Source organism: Pleurodeles waltl, chromosome 3_1 (assembly GCF_031143425.1).
Source record: "Pleurodeles waltl isolate 20211129_DDA chromosome 3_1, aPleWal1.hap1.20221129, whole genome shotgun sequence".
NCBI classification, from domain to species: Eukaryota; Metazoa; Chordata; class Amphibia; order Caudata; family Salamandridae; genus Pleurodeles; species Pleurodeles waltl.
The window spans coordinates 556,441,670-556,454,273 of record NC_090440.1 but is presented as its reverse complement, the minus strand read 5'-3'; positions in this window follow the sequence as shown (position 1 = coordinate 556,454,273).

Here is a 12,604-nt window from a genome sequence, read left to right as displayed (position 1 = left end):
TGAGAAACCAATTGTTCATTGTACCCTCTTTCTTTAAATCTTTTACACATACTTATTTGTTCTTGCTCATAGTCATACGCAGTGCTACATATACGTTTCGCCCGTAGGAGTTCCCCATAAGGGATACTGCGTATAAGACTACCAGGATGTGCACTTTGTGCACTGAGGAGACTATTCCCTGCTGTTTTCTTCCTAAACAACTTAGTAGTAAGTCGCTTTTCTCCCACATTGATCTTCACATCCAAGAATTCAATACAAATATCACTGGTTACTCAACTAAAGACCAAATTACAGTTGTTATAATTCAACTTAGATATAAAATTGTCTGCTGAGATCTTATCACCCCTCCAGATGACAAATACATCATCAATCTACCTACACCACAGAACTACATGTCTATCAAAATCTGGCAGATTGTTGGACATCTGCTCCTCCCATCAGCCCATGAACAAATTTGCGTAGCTGGGGGCGAAACAGGTGCCCATTGCCGTCCCTTGTAGTTGTCTATAGACACTACTGTCAAACAAAAAGATATTGTTCCTAAGACAAAAATCAATCATATCTAATATCATCTCTGTGTGTAGTAAACAGGAGATTGACCTCGCCCTTAAATGATGTCTTGTAGCGGCCAGACCCACTTCATGATTAATACACGTATAATGGCTGGCCATATCTAATGTCATTAGTAGAAAGTCTTGTTCCCAGTGTATTCCTTTTATGATTTTGAGAAAATGTGTCGTATCTTTTATATCTGAGGGTAACCCCTCCACAAAAGTACTAATGAAAAAATCAATGTATTTGGACGTATTCTCCAATAAAGACCCTATGGCCGACATATATATATGTTATATTCATTATTGAAGTATTGCAATTTCTTTGTTTCTGTGATCATCATTATTCTACTGCTGTGATTATTTTTATAATTGTACGTGTGTTGCTTCATTTGAAATAAAGGCCCACGTTATTCTTTTCATTCTTGAAACTTGGAAAGTGCCACATGCATTCTTTGCATTCCTTTCATTTAGTTTCCTCACAGACTAAAGCAGAGCAGAACACCTGCATTTTTTGTTTTTGATTTCTTCAGTTTTGTAACACATCATCTAGTTGAATACCAACTATTACTACACACTTATTACCTAGTAAGAAATAATGTCAGGAAGCATTTGAATACAACTATTATGTACTAACTGAGCAATCTCTCTGCACCTAATAAAGATACAGATTATTGTATTCACCACCTCTCTTTACTCTAACTACCCCTAACTCATAAAAAAACGCTTACCTCCTTTGACCTCTACTCTCTGTGGGCAAGATGTATGAAAATGCAATTTTGCATTTCTTAAATAGCAACTTCATAGAAATCACTATTTAAGAAATGCAAAATTCAATGTACTAAGATACTGATTCCCTAATAGTGATTCCTAGAAATTAGGAAATCTCTATAAAGAAATCCCATTGCATTTGAATCATTAGGCCAGTTTTGCATTTCCTAAATAGCGATTACACATTAGGAAACAGCTATTTAGGAAATGCAAACCAAGGATGGCTATGGGCAAAAGTTCCCGCTTGGTCTACCCCAAAAATAGAGGTTCACCCGTAGAGCACACATATGACTAAGTGGCATTTGTGTGCTCAATTGCAATTAAGAAAAAAGCACTTAGGAGTACTTTTTTGAAATTGCATGTGGTTACCATTGACTTCAAGTCAATAGTAATTGCACCTCCTAAATGCCCAAGTCACATTTAGAAAATGCTTGGTACATCAGAATAGGAAATGCAAATAGGAAATCCCTATTTGTGATTTTATATCCTGGGAATCGTAAACTGTGATTTCTACAGGGTACATAAGAAAATCCCAGTTTGCATTTCTTAACGGCCAGAAATAGCGATTCGGACCATTAAGAAATGGAAACAGGCTTTGTGCATCTGGCTCTGTTACCCTACTACCCAGTCCACTTACCCACTGTTAGGAAAAAAAACTTTTCAGAAACATCCACCAAACTGATGAATCCACAGTTTGTTGGTTTACTTCAGTCACCTTTTTTTTAGGATGGACCTCACCACAGAGGTCTTCCGTGACTTAAGGGGTTATTACAACTTTGGAGGAGGTGTTAATCCGTCCCAAAAGTGACGGTAAAGTGACAGATATACCACCAGCCGTATTACGAGTTCCATAGGATATAATGGACTCGTAATACGGCTGGTGGTATATCCGTCACTTTACCGTCACTTTTGGGACGGATTAACACCTCCTCCAAAGTTGTAATAACCCCTTTTATCTTTAAATTCCTTTTTCTTTCACTGGCATACTAGTTATGACATTTAAGAAGAAGATACTTACCTGCATGTTAAAGCATCATGGGGCAGAGCACTATGTAGGGCCTGCATGGTACGCACCTGCAACTTACCTACGTAGTAATGTCCTGTGGGGTAAAGACCGCAATGTAAATACTGCATACTCACCGAAACGCATCTTTGACACAAACCATTTGATATTTCACTTTTTCTGGAAAGACTAGGGTAAAATCTATTCCTACCTGTGCCCATTTCAATATATGTAGTGTCTGAACTAATGACGAAAGACCGCTGAGCACATCCATTATCTCTTTTTCCTCACAAATGTTCTCTCTCCATGGTATGAAAGACAATATGGAAATATATTAAAGAAAACAGTGCAGTCACTGATTTTCATTCTAGAGATTTCTTAACGATCGACCATAGAGCGAAACAATAGTCAGAGGCTTACTGGCCTTCACAAAACCAACCCTGTTCAATAAGAAGAAAGATATTGTCTAAAACCTGTTCATCAATATAAGTTAGCAAAAGTTTAGAAACAAATGTTTTTAGAGATGTAGGAAAATGCCTCTGTTGGCATGGTCACCCCCTACCTTTTTTGTCTTTTGTTGATGCCAGCTTTGATTGGAAGTGTGCTGGGACCCTCCTAACCAGGCCCCTGCACCAGTGTTCCTTCCCTAAAACTGTACCTTTGTCTCCACAATTGGCACAGACCTGGCACACAGTTAGGTCCCTTGTAAAAGGTACCCCTGGTACCAAGGGCCCTGTGGCCAGAGAAGGTCTCTAAGGGCTGCACCATGTATTATGCCACCCTGGGGACCCCTCACTCAGCACACGCACACTGCCTCACAGCTTGTGTGTGTGCTGGTGGGGAGGAAAAGACTAAGTCGACATGGCACTCCGCTCAGAGTGCCATGCCCACAACCCACTGCCTGTGGCATAGGTAAGTCACCCCTCTAGCAGGCCTTACAGCCCTAAGGCAGGGTGAACTATACCACATATGAGGGCATAGCTGCATGAGCACTATGCCCCTACAGTATCTAAGTCAATTCTTGGACATTTTAAGTGCAGGGTAGCCATACTAAGTATATGGTCTGGGAGTTTGTCATTACGAACTCCACAGCACCATAATGGCTACACTGAATACTGAGAAGTTTGGTATCAAACCTCTCAGCACAATAAACCAACACTGATGCCAGTGTGGGATTTATAGAAAAATGGACAAAGAGGGCGTCTTAGAGATGCCCCCTGCTTGCCAGCCCAACTGCTAGTGCTAGGCTGACCGGTCTCTGCCAGCCTGCCACTTCCAGACAAGTTTCTGGCCACATGGGGTGAGTGGCTTTGTGCACTCCGTGACCAGGAACAAAGCCTGTCCTGGGTAGAGGTGCCTCACAACTCCCCCTGCAAGAACTGTAACACCTGGTGGTGAGCCTCAAAGGCTCAGGCTTCGTGTTACAATGCCCCAGGGCACTCCAGCTAGTGGAGATTCCCACCCCCTGGACACAGCCCCCACTTTTAGTGGCATGTTTGGGGAGATAATGAGAAAAACAAGGAGAAGTCCCCCTCTCAGCCAGGTCCACCCCTAAGGTGACCAGAGCAGAAGTGACCCCCTCCTTGGAAAAGCCTCCATCTTGTTTTGGAGGATTTAGCCCAATAGGGATAGGGATGTGCCCCCCTGGCCAAAGGGAGGGAGTACAAGGAGGGTGTAGCCACCCTCAAGGACAGTAGCCATTGGGTACTGCCCTGTGATCCTAACACACCCCTAAATTCAGTATTTAGGGGCGACCCTGAACCCAAGATTTTAGATTCCTGATGACCTACAATGAAGAAGGACTACTTAGTTGAAAAACACTGCAGAGAAGAAGGAAGACGACAACTGCTTTGGCCCCAGCCCTACCGGCCTGTCTCCTATTTCAGAGAACCAGCACCCCAGCGACGCATCCTGCGGGCCCAGCGACCTCTGCTGACTCAGAGGACTGCCTTGCACCTAAAAAGGATCAAGAACTCCAGTGGACAGCAGACCCGTCCAACCAAGAAGAAACCATCTTTAAAGGGACTCCCACCTCACTCCAGAAGCGTAAGTCCCCACCACTCTGCACCCAATGCCCCTGACCTGTGTCCAGAGAAACCAACGACCCAGAGAGAATACCCAGGCGACTCCGACGACATGTCCACCCTGGACTGACCTTCCTGCACCCCCATGAAGACGCCTGCAGAGGGAATCCCGAGGACCCCCCTGGCAGCAACAGCCCGGGACGAAGATATCCGACGCCTGGAGAAGCCCTGCACCCGCAGCCCCAATGCCCGTGAGAAACTGACCACTGGTGCAGCAGTAACCAGCAGGGGGCCCTCAACAGTGCCGGGTCAGTGGCTGGCCGAGAAACCCCTCTGAGCCCTGCCTGCAGTGTCTGAGTGACCCCCGGGTCCCTCAATTGGACCCTATTGAAAACTAGATGCCCTGTTGGCCCACTGCACCCGGCACCCCGTGCCACTGAGGGTGTGTGTTGTGTGCCTACTTGGGCCCCCCCCCTGTGCTCTACTAAACCCCCCTGGTCTGCCTTCCGAGGATGCGGGTACTTACCTGCCAGCAGACCGGAACCGGAGCACCCCATGTCTCCAGAGGTGCCCATGTTATTTTGGCTCCTCTTTGACCTCTGCACCTGACTGGCCCTGTGTTGCTGGTGCTGGGTGTTTGGGGATGACTTGAACCGCCAGTGGTGGGCTACCTATGCCCCAGAGACTGAACTTGTAAGTGCTTTACTTACTGTAATAACTAAACTGTACTTACTTCCCCAAGGAACTGTTGAAAATTGCAGTGTCCACTTTTAAAATAGCTTATTGCCATTTTATGAAAAACTGTATTCATTACTGTTTTGGTTCAAAGTTCTAAGGATTACTATGCAAAGTACCTTATATTTAATGTACTAACCTGCAATCTGAATCTTGTGGTTCTAAAAATAAATTAATAAAATAATATTTTTCTATATAAAAACCTGCTGGCCTGGAGTTAAGTCATTGAGTCTGTGTTCTCACTTAATGCTTGTTTGTGTACAACAAATGCTTAACACTACCCTCTGATAAGCCTAACTGCTCCACAAATAGAGCATTAGTATTATCTATTATTGCCTCTGTCAAGCTGCTTAGGGAACCCCTGCACTCAGTGCACACTATGGGCCATATTTATACTTTTTGACGCAATACTGCGCCAGCGCAGTTTTGCGTCAAAAATAATACCGCCGGTTAACGCCATTTTGGTGTGCCGTGCGGGCGTCAAATTTATACTTTGACGCATGACGGCGCAAACCACAGGTGTGAGTCATTTTGACGCACACCGCAGCGTCAAGTCGTAAAGCAAAACGACGTTAACGCCCCAGAAATGACTGTGGGTCGAATTACGACCCCGCAAACCGGATATGCAGCGTTTTTTGACACAATAGCGTAAAAAAAAAACGCTAACACTGCCATTTCAGCAGAGGAGAGCCAAAATGGATCCCAGATGCCTCTACAGACCCCAGGGAGATGGCAACAGACCAGGAACCAGCCAGGAGGACCCACACAAGAACCAGGACACTTTTAAGAATAAAAGAAAGTGTCGCTTCAGTGCAGAGGAGCAGGAAATTCTGGTTAAAGAGGTGATGGAACACCAGCACCAACTGTTTGTCATCTCAAAATTGCCAATTAGTAGGAGAGAGGCTATATGGCAACAAATTGTCGACAAGATCAACAGTGTGGCAGAAGTACGCAGAACAGTCATCGAGTGCAAGAAACGCTGGCATGACTGCAAGCACAGGACAAAGGAAAAGATGGCCAGGAACAGGAAGGCAGCACTGCAGACTGGAGGTGGGAGTCCAGCACACCAGGAGGCCCTGGACCACATGGAGGAGATGGTCACAGCCGTCATCCCTGAGGAGATCATCACAGGGATTCAAGGACAGGACAGCGCAGACTACCAGGTGACAACACACATGCATTGTAAGTCGCATGGGGAATTAAAATGCACTAATGTCAACTTCAACGGGGGGATATTGACCACAAAATGCATGGAAGTCATCATATACATGGAGTGGCATGGGTAAAGGGGGATGGCATGGGGGCATGGCCTGCACAGACAGAAGCTGGGGCACACCATAACACTACACCAACATCAGTCCCATGGGGGCATGCTGCCATGCCAACGATGGAGCAAAGGAAAAGCCAAGCCAGGAGGGAATGGCACAACGTCAAACTGACATCCCGGCACACGTCAGCCACCATACCCCCTATATTAACTAGGGCCCTATTAACAACCTCTAGCCATACCGACAACTGGAATGTAACTGTGACAACAGTTGCCACTACCACCTCCGCTCTGTGTGCAGCTCAAGTAGCCAATGGCAGTAACCTCCCCATGGATCATACACACCTAAATTAGAGGGTTGAGGATGACAACTTTAACAATCCCCAGAAAAACGACAAAGGCCCCAGTACCGTCAAATTTTAATGCCCATAGTTGTTGCAAACATCAGCCAATGTCAACAACAATAGGAGGTACACAGCACTAAGGACATACCCATGCTGCATATGTCAGTGTCCATCCTGTGCCTGGGTCACAATGTAACATCCCAAATGTCATACTGCTCAGACAACAGCATTAAGGGGGAGGGCACATGTAACTGGTCACTGAAATACACCTGCACAGTCAGAGGAGGAAATAGGACACTGATACGATTATCAGGGCAATCCAATGTACCACACATTTCCAACATCAGCTGTACACATTACCAATGCCAACATCCATATCGTGCCATAACATTGCTATGCATAGGATATGCTACATGTCAACTACATTTAAGTGGATGTGAAAGATCAGAGACTGGGCAGGTCCAGATTGTTAAGTGTGCTGCCAGTGCCATCAGAACACCCACAGCCAGTGAAAGGCCTCACCATGAGAATGGAAGTAGGGGGAGGGTTGAGTAGGACAAGAAGGTGGCAATTCACTATTTGGCCCAAAACTATACTAGCGGAGATGATGCAGAGAAGTCCAATAACTTAATACTATACATGTGACATGCAGGTGGGCCATAGGCCTGGGAGAATGCCCATCTGAAAGACTGGAGCAATAAACACGAAACAAGATCACAATATGAATTCATCACAAGGCAGGCATGTCACATCACTAATGCCACAACACAGACACACTAATTGTACCCCGTTTCATTGCAGAGGAAGATGGATCTCCTGCGGATATGCCTGTCGCAGAATACCCTGATGACATGGATGACGAGCTGACAAACATTCCCCAGGAGACCATCCAAGAGGTCCTTGGAACCCTCCAGACCCCACCTTCAGACACAAGGAGGAGCACAGAACAAGCAGCCATCACAGAGGACCCACCCACCACCCCAATTGTAAGACCTGCCAGCTCCAATACAGCTGAGGACTCAGACGACACAGGCACCAGCTTTGAGCGAACTGTAGCCGGAGTACAGCGGGAGCTGGCCAAGGAGGTGCGGGTAGGGATGCAAACTATAGCAGCCAGCCTTGAGGGGGTGCACTTGTGCATGATGTCATCTGCAGATCAGTCAGCAACTATGCAAGCGCTAACATCTATCTTGCAGGAACAGCAAAAAAGCCTGAAGGAAATCAGCACAGCTGTAATAGTTGACCCAACACCTACAACAGCACTCCTGTCAACGCGTGCACAAATGCAACATTGAACCCCTCAGGGCCGACCTGGCTGCCTACCATTGTGATGTGGCTGCTATTCTTAAGAATCAGCAGATCCTCCTTGCAGCAGTACTGCCCTTAAGACCTTCACAGGTAGCAGCGACCGGGATGTCTGACTCCACGTCTTCTAACACTGAGGTGTGTGTTGCCCCTTCACAACCACCACCAACAAGGACAGAGAAGGCAACACACACATCAGAAGAAGAAGACATGGAACAGATCACATTCACACGGAAAAGTACCCGGAAGCACTAGTCCCTGCCAAATGGCCAACTATTACCAAGGTCCTGCGCTTTGTAACATGCCAGTCTTACAACAACTCTACTTAATTACTGTTCTGCTTACCACTGTATATCTTGTCAGTCTGCCCAGTGATTGTCTCTCTCTTACTCATTGGCAAATCCTGTCCCTCTGCACTGTCTGAAACATCACCCCAGCATGTCAAAATCATTTCCTTAACCCCTTGTGTAGGATCACAATGTAAGATGTCACTATAATGGACTCACAATCATGGACAATGTACATATAGCACTACAGCACTTTTCAATAAATAGCACTTACACAACACATCTGTCTCTGGGTAATGTGACATATCAACTGTGCAGTAGATAACTGAAATGTGCCTACTGTCAAATTACGTAGCTTGTCAATACAACTGCCTGATATTATGTAGTCAGATAAATCTGCACAGTGGCCATGATTGCATCCTACTCTGCCCTTCCTGAGGGTAATATCTGATGAATTGAGAAACCATACACCATCATGCTATGTTGGACAGAATAATGCTTCCTCAAGGGATATCTAAGTCATCAAATAGGGCAGCAAAATGTTGTCACCATGCAATACTAACACATATAACAGTGCACACAAATCTAAGCAAACACTACAAAAACTGCATGAATGAAGCTGTCTGAGTTTACATCCAAATAGGTAATCATGCTGAACTGTGTCACAAATGATCAATGTGAGTCATGAAGACAAGAATATAAGAGTGCTTACGAGAACTCATCTTATAAGGGTGTCCTTGAACATCAAACTGCAGTCAGACCTAAAACTGTTCCCCCAATACCAAGTCTGGAAGCACTGTTTGTGACGTAGAAAACATACTTACCGACAGAAACACGTTGGGATCCATATTAACTGTGATTGGTGGTTGCAACGAATGGTGGAAACTTTGCAAGGTAGCTATGGGGTAGCTGCCAATCTTACAGCTCAGTTGGGATTTGTTTGTAGCATAGGACACAAATGTAATAGAACAACATTCATGTACAGTAATTCCAAGGCCATGATCTACAAGCATTTAACACATACTGTAAAGGGTTAACTATATATTTATTAAATGGTAATTACAATCAATCAATCAATCAGTCATTGAATTTGTAGAGCGCTCTACGTACCTGTGAGGGTTTCAAGGTGATTGGGGGGGGGGGGAGCTGATGTTACTGATCGAAGAGCCAGGTCTTGAGGAGTCTTCTGAAGGTGAGTAGGTCCTGGGTCTGTCGTAGGTTGGTAGGGAGCGTGTTCCAGGTTTTGGCGGCAATGTATGAGAAGGATCTGCCGCCGGAGGTTTTTTGTTGGATGCGGGGGACGACGGTGAGGGCGAGGTTTGTGGAGCGGAGCTGACGGGTGGGGGTGTAGAAGCTGAGTCTGTTGTTCAGGTAGGTTGGTCCGGTGTCGTGGAGTGCTTTGTGAGCGTGGGTGAGAAGCTTAAAAGTGATCCTCTTGTCCACGGGGAGCCAGTGAAGGTTTCTCAGGTGGTGGGAGATGTGGTTGTGGCGGGGTACGTCGAGGATCAGCCGGGCGGAGGCGTTTTGGATGCGCTGGAGGCGTAGTAGGTCTTTTGCTTGGATGCCTGTGTAGAGTGCGTTGCCGTAGTCTAGCCTGCTGCTGACGAGGGCCTGTGTCACCGTTCTTCTTGTTTCTATCGGGATCCACTTGAAGATCCTACGGAGCATGCGGAGTGTTTTGTAGCAAGAAGAGGCGACTGCGTTGACCTGTTTAGACATGGTGAGGGAGGAGTTGAGGACGAAGCCCAAGTTGCGTGCATGGTTGGTTGGTGTCGGTGGGGTTCCTAGAGTGGTAGGTCGCCAGGAGTCATCCCAGGCGGAGGGGGTGGGTCCTAGGATGAGGACCTCCGTCTTGTCCGAATTGAGTTTCAGGCGACTGTTTTTCATCCATTCGACAATGGATTCCATTCGTGGAGGTTGGATTTGGCTGTGCGCGGGTCTTTGGTGAGCTAGAGAATGAGCTCGGTGTCGTTGGCGTAGGTGAGAATGTTGAGGTTGTGTTGTTGGGTTACTTGTGCGAGGGGGGCCATGTAGATGTTGAACAGTGTCGGGCTGAGGGATGAGCCTTGGGGGACGCCGCAGATGATGTTGGTGGCTTCGGAGCGGAAGGTGGGGAGGCGGACTCTCTGGTTTCTGCCAGAGAGGAATGAGATGATCCAGTCGAGGGGTTTGCCTTGGATTCCGATTTCGAGGAGGCGGGTTTTCAGGGTGCGGTGGCAGACTGTGTCAAAGGCGGCAGATAGGTCCAGGAGGATGAGGGCTGTTGTTTCGCCGTTGTCCATTTGACGTCTGATGTCGTCTGTGGCAGCGAGAAGGGCGGTCTCAGTGCTGTGGTTTCGCCCGAAGCCAGATTGGGAGGGAGCCAGGATGTTGTTGTCTTCGAGGTGGCTGGTTAGTTGTGTGTTGACTATTTTTTCAATCACCTTCGCTGGGAAGGGGAGTAGGGAGATCGGTCGGAAGTTCTTGAGGTCGTTGGGGTCTGCTTTGGGCTTCTTGAGGAGGGCGCGGATTTCGGCGTGCTTCCAACTTTCCGGGAAAGTCGCTGTTTTGAAGGAGATGTTGATGATCGTCCGTAGTTGGGGGGCGATGATCGAGTCGGCCTTGTTGTATATGTGGTGGGGGCAGGAGTCTGAAGGAGATCCTGAGTGGATGGAGTTCATGATCTTGCGTGTCTATGTGTCGTTGACGCTGGCCCAGGAGGCCAGGTGGCTTGCACAGGTGGAGCTTTCGGGGGTGGGGTCAGGCGTGGGAGTGGCGTTGAAGCTGTAGTGGATGTCGGTGATCTTTCGGAGGAAGAAGATGGACAGTGCATTGCAGAGTTCTTGGGATGGAGGGATGTCGTTGACGTTGGCGCTGGGGTTGGAGAGTTCTTTTATGATGCTGAAGAGCTTTTTGCTGTCATGTGCGTTGTTGTCCAGGTGCTCTATGAAGTGGGATCATCTGGCTTGTCTGATGAGTTGGTGGTGTCTGCGGTTGGCGTCCTTGTGGGCTGTGAGGCTGTCAGGTGTGCATTTGAGGAGCCATTCCTTTTTTAGTTTTCGACAGTCACGCTTGGAGTTTAGGAGCTCGTCGGTGAACCAGGCGGCTTTTCTTCTGGCTTGGTTGTGAGTGGGTTTTTTGAGAGGCGCAAGGATGTTGGCGCAGTTGTTAATCCACAGAGAGAGGTTGTGGGCGGCGGTGTCTGTGTCGGTGGGGTCGGAGGGTGGGTTCTGGGCGAGGGTGCTTGTAAGCTGGTCTTCCGTCACTTTGCTCCAGCATCGGTGGGGTGATTGTTGGGTACGATGGTGCTCAGTATGTTTCTTGTAGGTGAAGTGTATGCAGTGGTGGTCGGTCCAGTGGAGTATGGTGGTGTGGTTGAAGGTGAAGTGGGCGCTTGAGGAGAAGATGGGATCAAGCGTGTGCCCAGCGATGTGGGTTGGTGTGTTTACGAGTTGTCTGAGGCCGTGGTTTGTGAGGTTGTCGATCAGAGTGGTGGAGTTGGTGTTGTTGTTGTTCTCCAGGTGTAAATTTAGGTCTCCGAGGAGGATGTAATCCGTTGAGGTGAGTGCATGGGTGTTGGTGAGATCGGCGATGGATTCGCTGAAGGGTGCTCGTGGTCCGGGAGGTCTGTAGATGAGTGTTCCTCTGAGAGTGGTGTTGGGGTCTGTGTGGATGCGGAAGTGTAGGTGTTCGGCGGTCTTGAGGGTGTCGTCGGTGTGGGCGTAGACCTTGAGGGTGGATTTGTGGGCGATGGCTACTCCTCCTCCGATTCCGTTGGTGCGGTCCCTTCGAATGATCTTGTAGCCGTTCGGGATGGCTATTTCGATGTCGGGCGCCGAGGAGTCATTCCACCAGGTCTCGGTCAGGAAGGCTACGTCTGGGGCGGTGGAGTCGAGCAGGTCCCAGAGCTCGATGGCGTGCTTGCGTGCGGAGCGGGTGTAGAGGAGTATGCAGTGGAGGTGATTTGTAGGTTTCGTTGTTCTGTTGCAGGTGAATCTGCAGCTGCGGCATGAGAAGGGTCCGTGGGTGTTCCTTGGGGAGGAAGCATGCTGTGATGCGGCCGGGATTGAGAGCGTTGAGTTGGTTGGCCGTGTAGCGGCGTCTGGAGATGCAGGGCTGTCGCGGACCAGGGGGGGTGGCGCTGGGCACGGTCCAGGTGCGGACGGACGCGGACGCGCAGTGACAGCCATTAAGAAGGGAGGGGGAGAGAGGAGCAGCTGGGAGGCGGGAGGGAGCGGTGAATGGGGGCACGAGGGAGGCGGGGCCGCAGGGAGGCAGCGGCGGGGAATGCGGCTCAAGGAGAGCCGACAAGGGGACGGGGGAGCGCACAAGGGGCAA